The following is a 12,362-nucleotide window of genomic DNA, read 5'->3' as shown; positions in this document are numbered from 1 at the left end:
AAAATAATTATATAAAACACCATTTATATGCAATGTAGTATGTTCTACCATCATAATGAACGTTAAAACTTGAGTTGAGTCCTTCCATTGTTTGTTGGTCGTAATTTTCACTTATAAAGACATCTCCGCATTCTTGTTTACTTAGAAACCTTGATAATAAGCAGCCCCTAATTATTCTGGGACTTCGCCAATCTACAGTGTGTATATGTACGTGCAAGTGTGCTGGGGCAAGATCGTTGACATACATTGCCGTTGCTCGAAAAAGATACCACAACAAACGACCCTACCATCATTGAATTTTCTCTACTAATTACAGTGTTAATTTGGTCAAACCCATCTAACAAAGAATCGTCCCTCGATTCCAATGATAATCTTGTTGCTGTTGCAACAGACCGGCAAGTTGCGGATAAAAGACCCTGAAATCTGTCTGCTCAGAAACCTTCGGCGGACAGGAGCGCAGATGAATAGGGGGGAATGCGAGGGGAAGCGAGTAACAATGCGGATGATGTAACGGCCTATACACAAGAAAAAACCGGCAATTTTTACCACCATTTTGCTGAAAGCCTGCTTTAAAAAAATCGAATGTATAAAATATAATGAAAAGGAATCTGAATCAGGCTACATTTTACTTTCTTTATATATCTGTAAATATTGAAGCATTATGGAAATTCGAGCTTGTCTTTTTTTCGACCTTAAGTAGATAAATAGATCGTGTAATGAGCTAAATGTAAAGACACTTAATTTTGCAACTGTGTCTCCAATAAATATATAATCTTCGCTTATATTTGAGGTGCGTTTTTTGTCTCTCTAGTGTTACACGGACCTCTTAATAGCCCTGCTTCAAAATTGCTCAGTGTCGAAAAACGGTTTTTGAAGAAAAGTGTTCAGATAGTATATACTTAGAAATTATCAGCTAGATAATACGTTGACTTAAAATGAATCCGGGAAATGACTAGGTATTGTGCAGGTATTTGTGCAGGCAAGCTGCGGCCTGTAGACAGAACGTATATGTTCATCGCTCTACGTAGCGATTTCAGGAGACGAGGCAGTCCAAGGAAAGCAACATATATCGCAATTTTAATAATTTTTTAAACAGTATTTTAAAAAAGCTCACTAAATATACCTTGAATAGCAGACGAAGCGCGACGCAAGAATCGTTGTTTGAATAATCCAATTAGGTAAAATAAGAAAGTAGCATTCATAAAGCCGATGCGCAGGTAGCTCATTAAATTTGCGCCCCCTACATTGACCGTATAAACCGCATGAACTTGCGTCGGGTACTCAATTCCAATATGGAAATCTTATACCAGCGTAATGTATACTGATCCCTTATTTGATTATATAGAAAAACAAAAGGGGTGAACTTGTGCGTTGAGTAGTGAGCAATGACTGCTCTAAGGTTTTTTTTCTGCAGGCAAGGTAACTTGTTGGCACCATGGGGACGATAATAATAAATCTACAATAGATCAGGGTACACAGTGTGCAACTGTGACTGTTTTTCTATCATGAAAACCTTTGTACATCAACATCAGCACAGTCCGTCGAGTGTATCGCACGTCTTGAGGAACGCCATAGTCAAATACGGATAAATTCGATAAGTCGAATAGCCACCATTACTACCTTTAAAGATGTGTTTTTATCTAGCTAAGAGTTGTTATTATTATTTGCTTGTCAGGATAGTGCATTTGCTTGTTCAATGAATCAGAGCGTGTGTGTGTGTAAATAAAACGTTAACGATAAAATGCAACATGAGGTGAAGTTTAAAAAACAAACTGTAACACCGTCGCGTGATTTCCACATGCCCCCTCATAAGAACACGTAGAACACGCAGAGCTCCCATATAGTCGAATAATCCATTGTCGACCTGCCCTTGTCTGCCCCATTCCATTGCACAAACTAGATAGTTCCACATCGTCTAGTTTTCTAGACAGAGCGGGCACCGTGGGACGTTGTACGTAACCATTGACACTGGCCGTAACAGCAGTATGACATCAGCAACGCAAACTACATACTGGTTACAAATGGGGGAAGGCAAACCCAGTTGACTGGCAGTCGAAACGGCATGACGATGGTAGAAGCTGCTGACTGTGAACTAAGAAGATCAATTCAGTCGAAGAGACAATTTGCAAAACAGAATAGTAACGCAGTCCGTTTACGACGTTCGTTCTACAGCAAAACGTTGAAAATTTCGGGTCACCGCCGGCAAACAAACAAAGAGCCCCCCCCAACAACCAGCCAATAGCAGGCCAAAGCTCGACTTGAGCTAACCGATTGTGAAGGGCTGTTGTGTGTGAATAGCCTTCGCCAAATGGACAAATCCCCAAAAACCAGCTACTGGCTACAGACGTCAATCTATTACCGCAAAGCATAAATTCTACTATAACACATATTAGTGCTGGATCTCATGCTGCTATTGCGACGTTGTGTCAGAGCGACCATTTGAACGTTGACGATGGCCACCCAATCGAGAATGAAATAAAGACGAAAAATAAATATTAACGAAACAGCCCTTATTCGATTACAACTCGGTTTTTGGTACCTAAAATCTCATTTTCCCTGATAAGATGTTGGCTCCATTTTGGTGATACAGCTCCTCCATGATAGCGGTTCTATTTGTTCGATATCTGGGTATCATCGATATTGATACCGTAAATACTAGCTGGCTATTTACTCATTCTGATGAATAGAAATGTTCATATAAATAATCATAATGGCGATTATTTCTAACAATGTACTAATAGCCATCAAATAGCTAGTCAGTCTAAATGGTTGTAGAATAAGGCAAAGACAAATTGTAGCTATCTGTTATTATGCCTTAGTAAAATATGGCGTGACACCTAAATCGGATCGCACATATCATGTCTTATCTTATCTTTACCTACATTCTGTTTTGTTATTTAGGTAAAAACGAAATTCTATCAAAAAAATAGTTTTTAGTTGTACTGAAAGCGCCATCGTTGATGCTTGCATCCGTTAAGCATAACTGCCATTTGACTACGGCTTCAATTCGGGACCTAAACCACTTGTTAGATAATATCGATGTATTGCCTCTATGATCCGCAAATAAATAGCGTCTCTCATCTCTCTTACAAACTGTCGCTCAGCTTGTAAACTAAGGTGTTTTGCTAGGACATTTTTGACAGGGGCTGAGAAGCTGGACCTATTAGGGTCCCTTTCGCCTTAGTCTGGAAAATGTTCAATATATCAATGTTTTTAGTTATCTCGAGCCCTCGCGTTGACATATGCAATGATATCAACTTGATGCTATGCTTTTGTACTGTAAAGCTACGGGAAACGGAACCCCAAAACAAGAAGATTTCGAATAATATTGTTCTCAAACTTCTACCTGTCAGCACGCTTCGACTTTTACATAATAGTAATAATATATTATTAAAATCATCTTTAATCATTTGGCTGCCTTTAAAATTCCTACGATAAAAACATCGGTTAGGATCGTCCAAAGTTCCCTTTGTTATCATATGTTCGCATAAAAACATCGAGAATTATTATATAGAACTTGAGCATTAGTCTCAAGCGAATATTGATCATTTCTTTATAAACATGCCGCTAATAATAAAAAAAGACTACAGATCAGTATCGTAAGCGATTTGGAACAGGCTGGAGAGCCGAATGAAAAGAAGTTGAACGTAAATTAATGACTGCTGTTACGGCAGGCCACATTAGTGAGATTTTCGCCTTACGAACGGTACCCTATAAAAATACAACTCAGCCTGTTCTCGAACGCAATAGAATCATTATTATTATTATTATTTTTATCAGAAGGTAATAGAAGATTTTCTTTACGTGCTCTCATGAGCTTCAATCCCTCCGGCTGACCGCGTTTATCATAATAAGTGCATTGTTGGAAATGCGCAGAGGAAAACTTCGAAGATTTAGCCATTACGAAGATTTTAAGAGGTCGACACAAGTTTTTTTCACATAATAGAGTGTATTTTACAGCTGTAATGAGGTACTCAATGAGTGTGCGTTGGATCTCTGTGTAGAGTTATATGTAGATGTCATTTTTGTCGAGCTACTCTACGACAGACCAGGGATGTTGTAAGGTTTAACGTTGTAGTCAGCTTTGGAGGCGACTTTTCAGTAGAAGAAAAAGCCGATGCGTAATGCTTTACGTATGTTTGTTTGTTGCCACTTGCGTAGCCACACTGAGCGATCGTCTTGAAAAATCCCGAGACAAAGACGTATAACTTCATTATGTAGGTATGATGGATAGGCAAGCTCATCCATGCAAGCACAACAATAGATTGCAGATTTGGCCACAACATCTACGTGTACCTTATACAAACTATGAAGATCCCAGTTCGTAAAATTGAATACATGTCAGATTGCCGAACTTACCCAATTCAATGACACAAGTATAATAAAATTGGAATTTTAACATATAGCTTAGTGTATCAAGCCTCTAGTTATGATTACGATGCTTCCACCAGTACCGTTGCGTATGCGGCGCTCGTTTGTTCCGCTTACCTTTTCCTAGAGGCACTCAATGTGGCCGCAATACTGGAGACATCCGTAAGAACAGCAAGTAAGTTCAGCTTGTCGAACTTTGATGGCCGCCCGTGTCTAGCTCTTTCGAGACTCTGGTGCGCCTGCCGCTACCACTAAGTGCGTGGTCTCTGACATTGGCCCGGAACGGGCTCAACTTTGCGTTGGACGGTCAGCATTTGGAGTGGTTAATCTGTAAAAGAATGAATCGAACACCGTCAAACGAAAAGAATTGAGCACAAGTTAGTTTTACCAATGAGGCGAGATGTCGGCCGTGTCACTTGAGCGTGCGTGTATTGTCACTGGAGAGAGGTAATCATCTAGGTGCGATAAAGGTAGCTAGATACTTTGCCCAGTGCGTGTAAGTGATTGTACAATGTATGGGTTGGCAACTTTAGCCCCTCCATCTGGCGTTCCACTACCGTCCTCGTATACCGCCTCTCAGGGTACCTTACAAATCGTATTGCATGCGTCTATTGTAGGTATTCGTCTTACTTGATATAATGTATGGTGATGAATTGAATATTGAAATCCTAGAATGCGTCCGATGCAAGCCTTTTACGCAAAGGCGGTTTTAGCAACCAACCTAGTAGGTACACTGAAACGTCCTACTCGATAAAACCGAGAAATAATAATTATACGATAGTTTAGTTGGTCAGGACATTGACTCGTATCAGAAGAACATTTTGCTTCGAACTCTGATTGACAATACTGTTATTACCTATTGATTGATAGTAATAACAGCATACCTTATCTACATAAGTTGAAATAAATGAAAAAAATAATAGTAATACGTGTTTTTATACAAAAAAAAACAATGGGTAAGATTTTTCAAAGCAATGCAAACTAGCTTGATTTAATTAGTTTATAGAAAAATCACAACAAAGTGTTTCGTATATCAGAGTTGTAGTCCAAGATCCAATCAGAGTAATGCTTTGACGAAATCTTTTATTACTTAGATCGTATTCCATAAAAACCTTGTTTATTTAATTCTTACCGCTATATAATCATTGGTGCTACGAGTCACCATTGTACTCAATCTCAGTTTATGTAATTGTTGTTATCGTCATAAACCGTTACATTCCGCTGCTCGATCTCTGTTCGTCTCGAAACATAAAAAGTACAATCTTATTTTACTAAAACCCTGACTTTTTTAGGTTCCAGAGAGCAAAAGCACCATTGACGGTTCTCAAGGAACCGTTTACATGAAAGACACGACAATATCTTAGCCAAGCATATGCAGCTTAGCAATAGCCTCTAAAATGAATAAACGAGCCTGGCTTATGCAGATTTGCTAAGTAGTGACACGCTGGTTGTTTGCAGGCATTTCCTGAAACACTGAAAGACAGCCTCGGCATCCCCGTCAACGGCTTCGATAGCGAATCGAAAGAACTTCCTCAACTTCTCTAGAGTTTCGGTAAAATTCATACTTAGATTGTCTTTAACGATTTTCGAGTTTCTAACGTTCGTAAACGGTGCATCCTAGAGCGCTCTCCCTCGGCTGATATCCCTGGCTTTTGTGTAACTTCGCTTCAATGAACTCTACCTACTATACTTTCGTTACCTAATTTTATCGAAGCGTTATTTTAACGGACCCGCGCGCTGGCGAAAGTCACGGCTTGCCACTCCACAAGAACAAGTTCTAACCGTATGAGTTATCACGTAGATGTGTTGGTTACCAAAAAAGTAATAATTACATATTAATATAATTAATATAAATAATAATAATTTACAAAAATTAATACACGTAGATAATTGCCCATAAAAATTATGATAGATACGTAAAATTAAGTGCTGCAGTTGTCAGACGAGACACTTATAGTTTGCACCGACAAAGGTGAATGTCATTAGCCATTACCTGTAGTACTTTTTAATAGATTACTTAATTACTTTTAATAGATTTAATAATTACTTGTTGTATAATGTGTATCAAAATGCCACATAGCTGAATATATCTACATAAGTTGTATAGATGTGAATTGTCGAAAGAGTGCGTAACATTGACCATTTTGACCAAATGTCTTCTGCCATTGTTCTAATAGCGGTTTCTGGGTAAAAAATGATTTCTACACCCCTCTGTCAAAACTTTTGTAGTTACAGCTTTAGCTTGGCCAGGCGGCAGCAGCAGCAGCAGCAGCAGCAGCAGCTGCAGCTGTGCCATTGCTTTTTACTAATTTTTTTTATTTTTCTCGTACATTGTTACCGCTTTATACGATCGAATGATTTTCACTAACCATAATCAATTGCCTTCAAAGAGGTTTGATTTCATTGCATTTTAGTAGAGCTACTTCAGTAGACACACATTCGGGTAAACTCATCACCCAAACAGTAAGCGTCTTTTTGGTGCACCCTGTTTTCGAACAGTTTAAAAAATTGTCCGGTGATGGTTGTTTCATTTTTTGACGGCGTCATAGCTACTCACGTGTCGGTCGGTCGGTCCTGCTCAGTTTTTGTAATAATTTCATTGACTTTTTTTGCAATTGCTCGATCACGACAAGCATCTTGACCTCAAATAGCATACATTTTTTATGGGTCTGGACAGTATTTGTGACTGTATTTTAAGACGATTATAAATTCTTCCATGTTTTAGGTCTGAGTAAAGGCCTTCCGATAATCTTTGTACGTTCAGTACTATCAAATCTCCGCTTTCGAACGACGCCAACGCCGATCTGATACGGTTCGTATTACCTGAGAGTCCTATACACGCTTTTACTTATCATTGGTCCACTCGATTTCCTACATACACAACTTGTAATCGATGTCATTGGTACTGAACTTTGAACGTTGGTATTACCTCTCTGCTGATGTTACCATTGAGGGCACTTTACGAATAGATTTTGCCTGATGACGTTCAACTGTTTCTGAAAATCCGATGTATCTAGTGGCTGTTAGTGATTGATATAAGTGGCATAAATTTAATTTTATCTCATGGATGCTGGCGTACCAGAAACACCTATATATTCCCTAAAAGTTTTCGCTCAGCCAATACCTTTTAATAATTATCCAACGCTATTACTTAGGATAATAATAAGATTTATCAGTAAATATCTGAGAGGGTAGTATGTGCTGTGAATGACGTATAACATAAATTATTCACCATATTTTCAATATATTGACGTAATTAATCCCAAGCGTCGAAACGTTCGGAATGTACCCTAATCACTACTAGGCCATATCTTAATTGTCGAGACTTTTGCGAAATGGCCATTGCGACTCATCGTAGATTCGATACTCGGCGGCCCTGTACATGTTTTATTTGATGTCAAACATTTTCATATTCCATCCATTTCCAAAAATTAAAGATAGCATTCTAAAAGATCCAATGTTTACTTTTTCTTTTCTTATCCTATTTCAGTCTACAGTCTTGAATAGTATTGGCCCACAATTGATTTTGACGCAAAAAATTTAACAATACACCAAATTATACTTTCGGGCCACCCCTTGCATAGTCGCTACGCTATCTCGACACTGACTTGATTAAATGAAATCAAGACTGAGCACGAAACAAAAATTATTCCACAGAGCGGTAAGTTACGGTAAGACACAGTTTTTGCTGTTAGCTATTACAGATTGTAGATAGTCGAACTCACAATTTTACTATTGATTGACAACTAGAAATCTGTCAGGAATTAAAAAAAATACGTGGCGCAAACTGGTATATATATGGTGAAAGCTTTCCCCTGTAGCGTTTTCACGCTCAGGTCACGCCGTAAATGGCGAGTTCAGCCTCAATAGTGTGAAGATCCTCCAACGACACGAACGATAAGTGACTATGTCCTAAGAGGCCAGTATACCTAGTAAAGTCTAGCTTTAATCGGTACAACGTATTGTTGTTGCGCTGTTGTATCACTGCGCAATGATACGCAATGATTCCATAACTGCCGTGTCGTTGGCGCACGATGCGAGCAAGTAAACTTTTACTACCTGACAATCTACAAAGACTCTACCTAAAGCCATCTTTAACCATAAGTTTATCCATGTCTAATGTTTCGTAGTAGCAGTCGCCTTAGCCAGATCAATTGATAAATATACTCGTGAAATTCGCGTTTATTGGAAACATGTAGCGCCCATTTACCCATCACTGACCAACTAAGCCTAAGGCCGGTTACGTAGCCTTTATAAGGTACTGTGTTGTTTCCAATCCATAGAGACATGTATTCCAGAAATATAGCGAGAACATAATTGCAGCAAGAACCAGTATGAAAGCCGAACCTATCACATCTATAAGTAGCAAGTTCTTTCTTCCACAGCATGTCAGTAGTGAACCAATGGCAATTAGTAAACTAAAAATGGCATGTTTGTGCCAAAAAACAGTACTCTTAGAACGATAACAGTGATTTGCGTAAAACAAACTTTGCGATAAACATTATAGCGTTAATTTTGCCTTTGGCGTTAATAACGTCTACGTCCAGCTACAGGGCATACGAACGAAAATACACAGGGCGCGATAACAGAAAATTTCGAATCTCTTAACCTCTGTGCATTTGCACAATCGGAACAAGACTTCGGGAAGGCAGATTGTGGAGATCGTTTTCACATGAAAAGACACAGTGGGCCGCTGTAGTTTATCAACGTGGCGTGGAAATGTTTCCATTAGTGTTTGGCAACGCGCTGTTATTAACGGAGTCTGGTCCAGTATTACAAGATGCGGACGTTTTACTCCGACGGCTCCAACCAGGAATTTCATCGTTTCAGAAGTCGAACATAAAAGTCACAAAGTACAAACAGGCAGTATAGGATAAAGGTAATTATATCACGATATCTAAGTCTACATTGTGACATAAGAATTGCTGACTGAAATATCGTCGAATGAAAGGGCAGGAAGTGAGAAGGAGAAAGAAAAAGAAGGAAGCAGTGACTGTCGAAGGTTTGATGGATCGCCGCGTAGAGAGTGCAATGGTCGAAACTCAAGCAGTATTTTTGATTCTATGGATGTTTCCGATTGCTTGGCGTATTCCTCATCTGTTGTGTCGCCGCATACGTCGGTGCCCAAGCATATGCTACTAGATCTTTTGAATCTGTGTGGCTGTTTTTACCATTGTGTGGGCTTTTTACCATTGGAAAAAGCATAATTCTAATGCGATCTTTGGCCAACCTTCATGTATTGGGCCTCACGAAATTTGTTCTTACGCTACCTCAGATGTTTCCTAAATACTCACTCTGAAGCGGGGTACATTTTCATGTATTCCAATGTTTTCTACAACTATGGCAAGTAGAAAAGTCAATGAAACAATATTTGAACTTATCGTAACTATGACTCCCTTCTTGCTATATTGCACAGGTAATCTCTGAACAGAATAATTCTTTTAGCTTTTTTAGCCGCTTTTCACTGAATTTTGAACCCGAAACTCGAACTAGAAGCGCCCCTTTGCCCTGAGCGATTTTAAGCATTTAAAAAAATATATAATTGTCAGAATGATGATAGTGTTAAAGTTACATCGAAAAAAGTTAGAGAAAGAATAATGTTTATGTGTGTGGGTGGGTGGGTGTGTGTGTGTGTGTGTGTGTGTGGTTCGGCTTATCTGCATTTGAGTGCAAAATAGTTTTAGGCGACGTGCAGTCACACCAGCAAAACTCAATGTGAATTGTATCGTCATACATACAACAACATACAATTATTGATGTTCTTCTATTAAGTTCTTCCTAAAATGATTGGAAAAATGTATAAACCCAGCAATAGAGAAAGTGGTTATATAAATACACACACTGCAGGAAGTCTTTTCGCCGTCATGCCATGTACCTACGTACATACAAAATAGAATTTTTCACACAACATCTTTGCCTACAGCCCTCATCTTATAGTAAATATTGTTTCGACAAGGTCCGAATTATCGTAACGGTTCAGTTGGACTTGGAAGTTAACCACCAGCAGATGGCTTACGTAAAACCCTAGCTAACTAAGCTGCGGCCGTTTTGCCAACCTGATAAAAGAAAAAAGGATGCAATGCCAACGACGAGAAGGACTACCACTTAGTGAATACAAGTGGCATGTTATTACCCGACAGGACAAGGATAAGCCGTTCCCACCTATAATTGGGCATCATAAATGAGCAGTTGCCATATCTTTCTAGGTTCCAGCAGCATTGTAGCATACGTTGACATGTTGTTACTCAGTGTGCAGATTGACTCTCATAGAGCACAGTTCTCCTCATTAATTCAACTCCGCTGAGTCTGTGAGAAAATTGAAGCATTTTTAGAAATAATTGAAACGAATCAATACCTTTCAGCTATTCACTTGTTGCCTTTAAAAGTCTGTTGGAAAAATGGTCAGTTAATCATGAAGGCTTTCGACGTTACATAGCGAAATTATTATAGTTGTATGTATAGGCGGTAGTTGTATGACATTTTCAACTAATAGACCATCGTTGCGTTCTGAAAAATAGTCTAGCACAAAATGGCCGATTGTATTAATACTGAAAATAAAAAAAACGCGCATTATATACATGCCACTTTTCGATTAATTCATTAATTGGTTAAAACGATCGAGCCGAAGTTCTACATCTATTTCTGCGTGCAGGACAGATGCACAAATACGAAAAACTAATATCCTTGATTAGCTTCACGAAGACATTTCTCTCCAGTAAGATTAGCGACCGTTTACGATGTGCAAGAAGTTACCAGAAATTCTGTAACAGACAAAATGACTTGACCACAGCAACTTCAATAGATCTAAGAGATAGCTATTGATCACTGACAAAGAGAGGCCGTATTATCAAACGTATATTGTAAAAAAAACAAGCAATTCTATAGATTCATAACGTTTTGTTAATTCAGCAGCAGATTTTAACTAGCTTTCATAATCAAAACTACAAACCTTGTACGACATCACTTTCAACACCACTTTACGCCGATCAACAAATACGGCGACAATGAACTTTTTTTTTTTCTATCGATGTCAAAGTTAAGTCCGAAGACGCTTGTAGGGATCATTTGGAGCCATAAAAACAATTTATGCTAAATAAAAAAAATACCTAGAATTTAGCGATCAGTAGGTACTATTATTTAATATTCCCAATTTCAAAAGTTTTCAGTTGTCAAGCAGATACTTACTGAAACGTATTCAGGAATAAATATGCCGCTTGTACAACAACTGATATCCCTACTGCTTACTTCATCATGGAGATTAGTTATAATAGCGCTCCGGCGTAATTCGAGCACTAATATTCCAACATATTCATTTATTTTTTTCCCTCATTTTCCTGTGATATATATATATATATATATATATATATATATTTGCTAGTCAATTTTCTCAGATTTAATCTGTGTGGTTCTTTCTAGAAGTCTACGCGAAAGGCAGGCGTTAGGGTTACAAAAACAGAAATAGGAAGCTGTGAGGAAACCTATAGAATTGATTAGAATTAGAATCTCTTTGCTTAAACTTCTCTTGAGCTTTTTAGATATACAGTCGCGGAACTCGTATTGGTATCGTGCTTTAGAAGATATAAACTCTAAATCGACCATACAAGTATTCGTGCTTAATTTTCGTGCCTAAAAACTACCACAATTTTTGTAGATTCCAGTTCCAGCCCTCAGCAATTGCATAGTTTTTGGTGGACAACGTGGGTAGGGGTAACATTTCTACGAAAAAGACTCTCGAAATAGCAGACTACGCACTTTTCAGTGTTATCATATTATTTCAGACGGTCAATCATGCAACTTTTTTTTTTTGGAAAATACGTTCAACTTAGCTTTAAAATTTGACAGCATCATATCAATGGTGCGTCCAGCACAATTATCTGTTTAGTTTAGATAGCTGTGTGTCTTACTTACTGAAGCCATCTTGTAGGCCTGACTTTGAACTACGAGCTACACAGGTTCTCAGTTTTCCTAGTTCGAATCATCTCATTAGAGAG

General features: G+C 38.4%; 1 protein-coding gene and 1 long non-coding RNA gene across 4 annotated transcripts in view; one reads left to right on the top strand and one right to left on the bottom strand.

The window, feature by feature from the left end:
- Window positions 1–11,670, top strand: part of LOC147758752 (uncharacterized) — an 18,382-nt gene extending 6,712 nt beyond the window's left edge. The window contains exons 2-4 of one of the 2 annotated variants that reach the window (XR_015318939.1): window positions 5,830–5,923; window positions 7,097–7,183; window positions 7,862–11,670. This is a non-coding gene — a long non-coding RNA (uncharacterized LOC147758752). The remainder of the gene's footprint in view (window positions 1–5,829; window positions 5,924–7,096; window positions 7,184–7,861) is intronic. The other variant, XR_015318938.1, reaches the window with a different exon arrangement.
- Window positions 1–12,362, bottom strand: part of Ptr (patched domain-containing protein) — a 102,593-nt gene that overhangs the window by 50,820 nt on the left and 39,411 nt on the right. For both annotated transcript variants that reach the window (XM_022790162.2, XM_086977170.1), the window contains one exon: window positions 4,489–4,699. The gene's annotated coding sequence lies outside the window, so the exon portion shown is untranslated. Of the gene's footprint in view, window positions 1–4,488; window positions 4,700–12,362 lie in introns of those variants that run through there.

Source organism: Varroa destructor, unplaced genomic scaffold (genome assembly GCF_002443255.2).
Source record: "Varroa destructor unplaced genomic scaffold, Vdes_3.0 BEIS01000001.1, whole genome shotgun sequence".
NCBI lineage: Eukaryota > Metazoa > Arthropoda > Arachnida > Mesostigmata > Varroidae > Varroa > Varroa destructor.
This window is presented reverse-complemented; position numbering and strand designations above follow the sequence as displayed.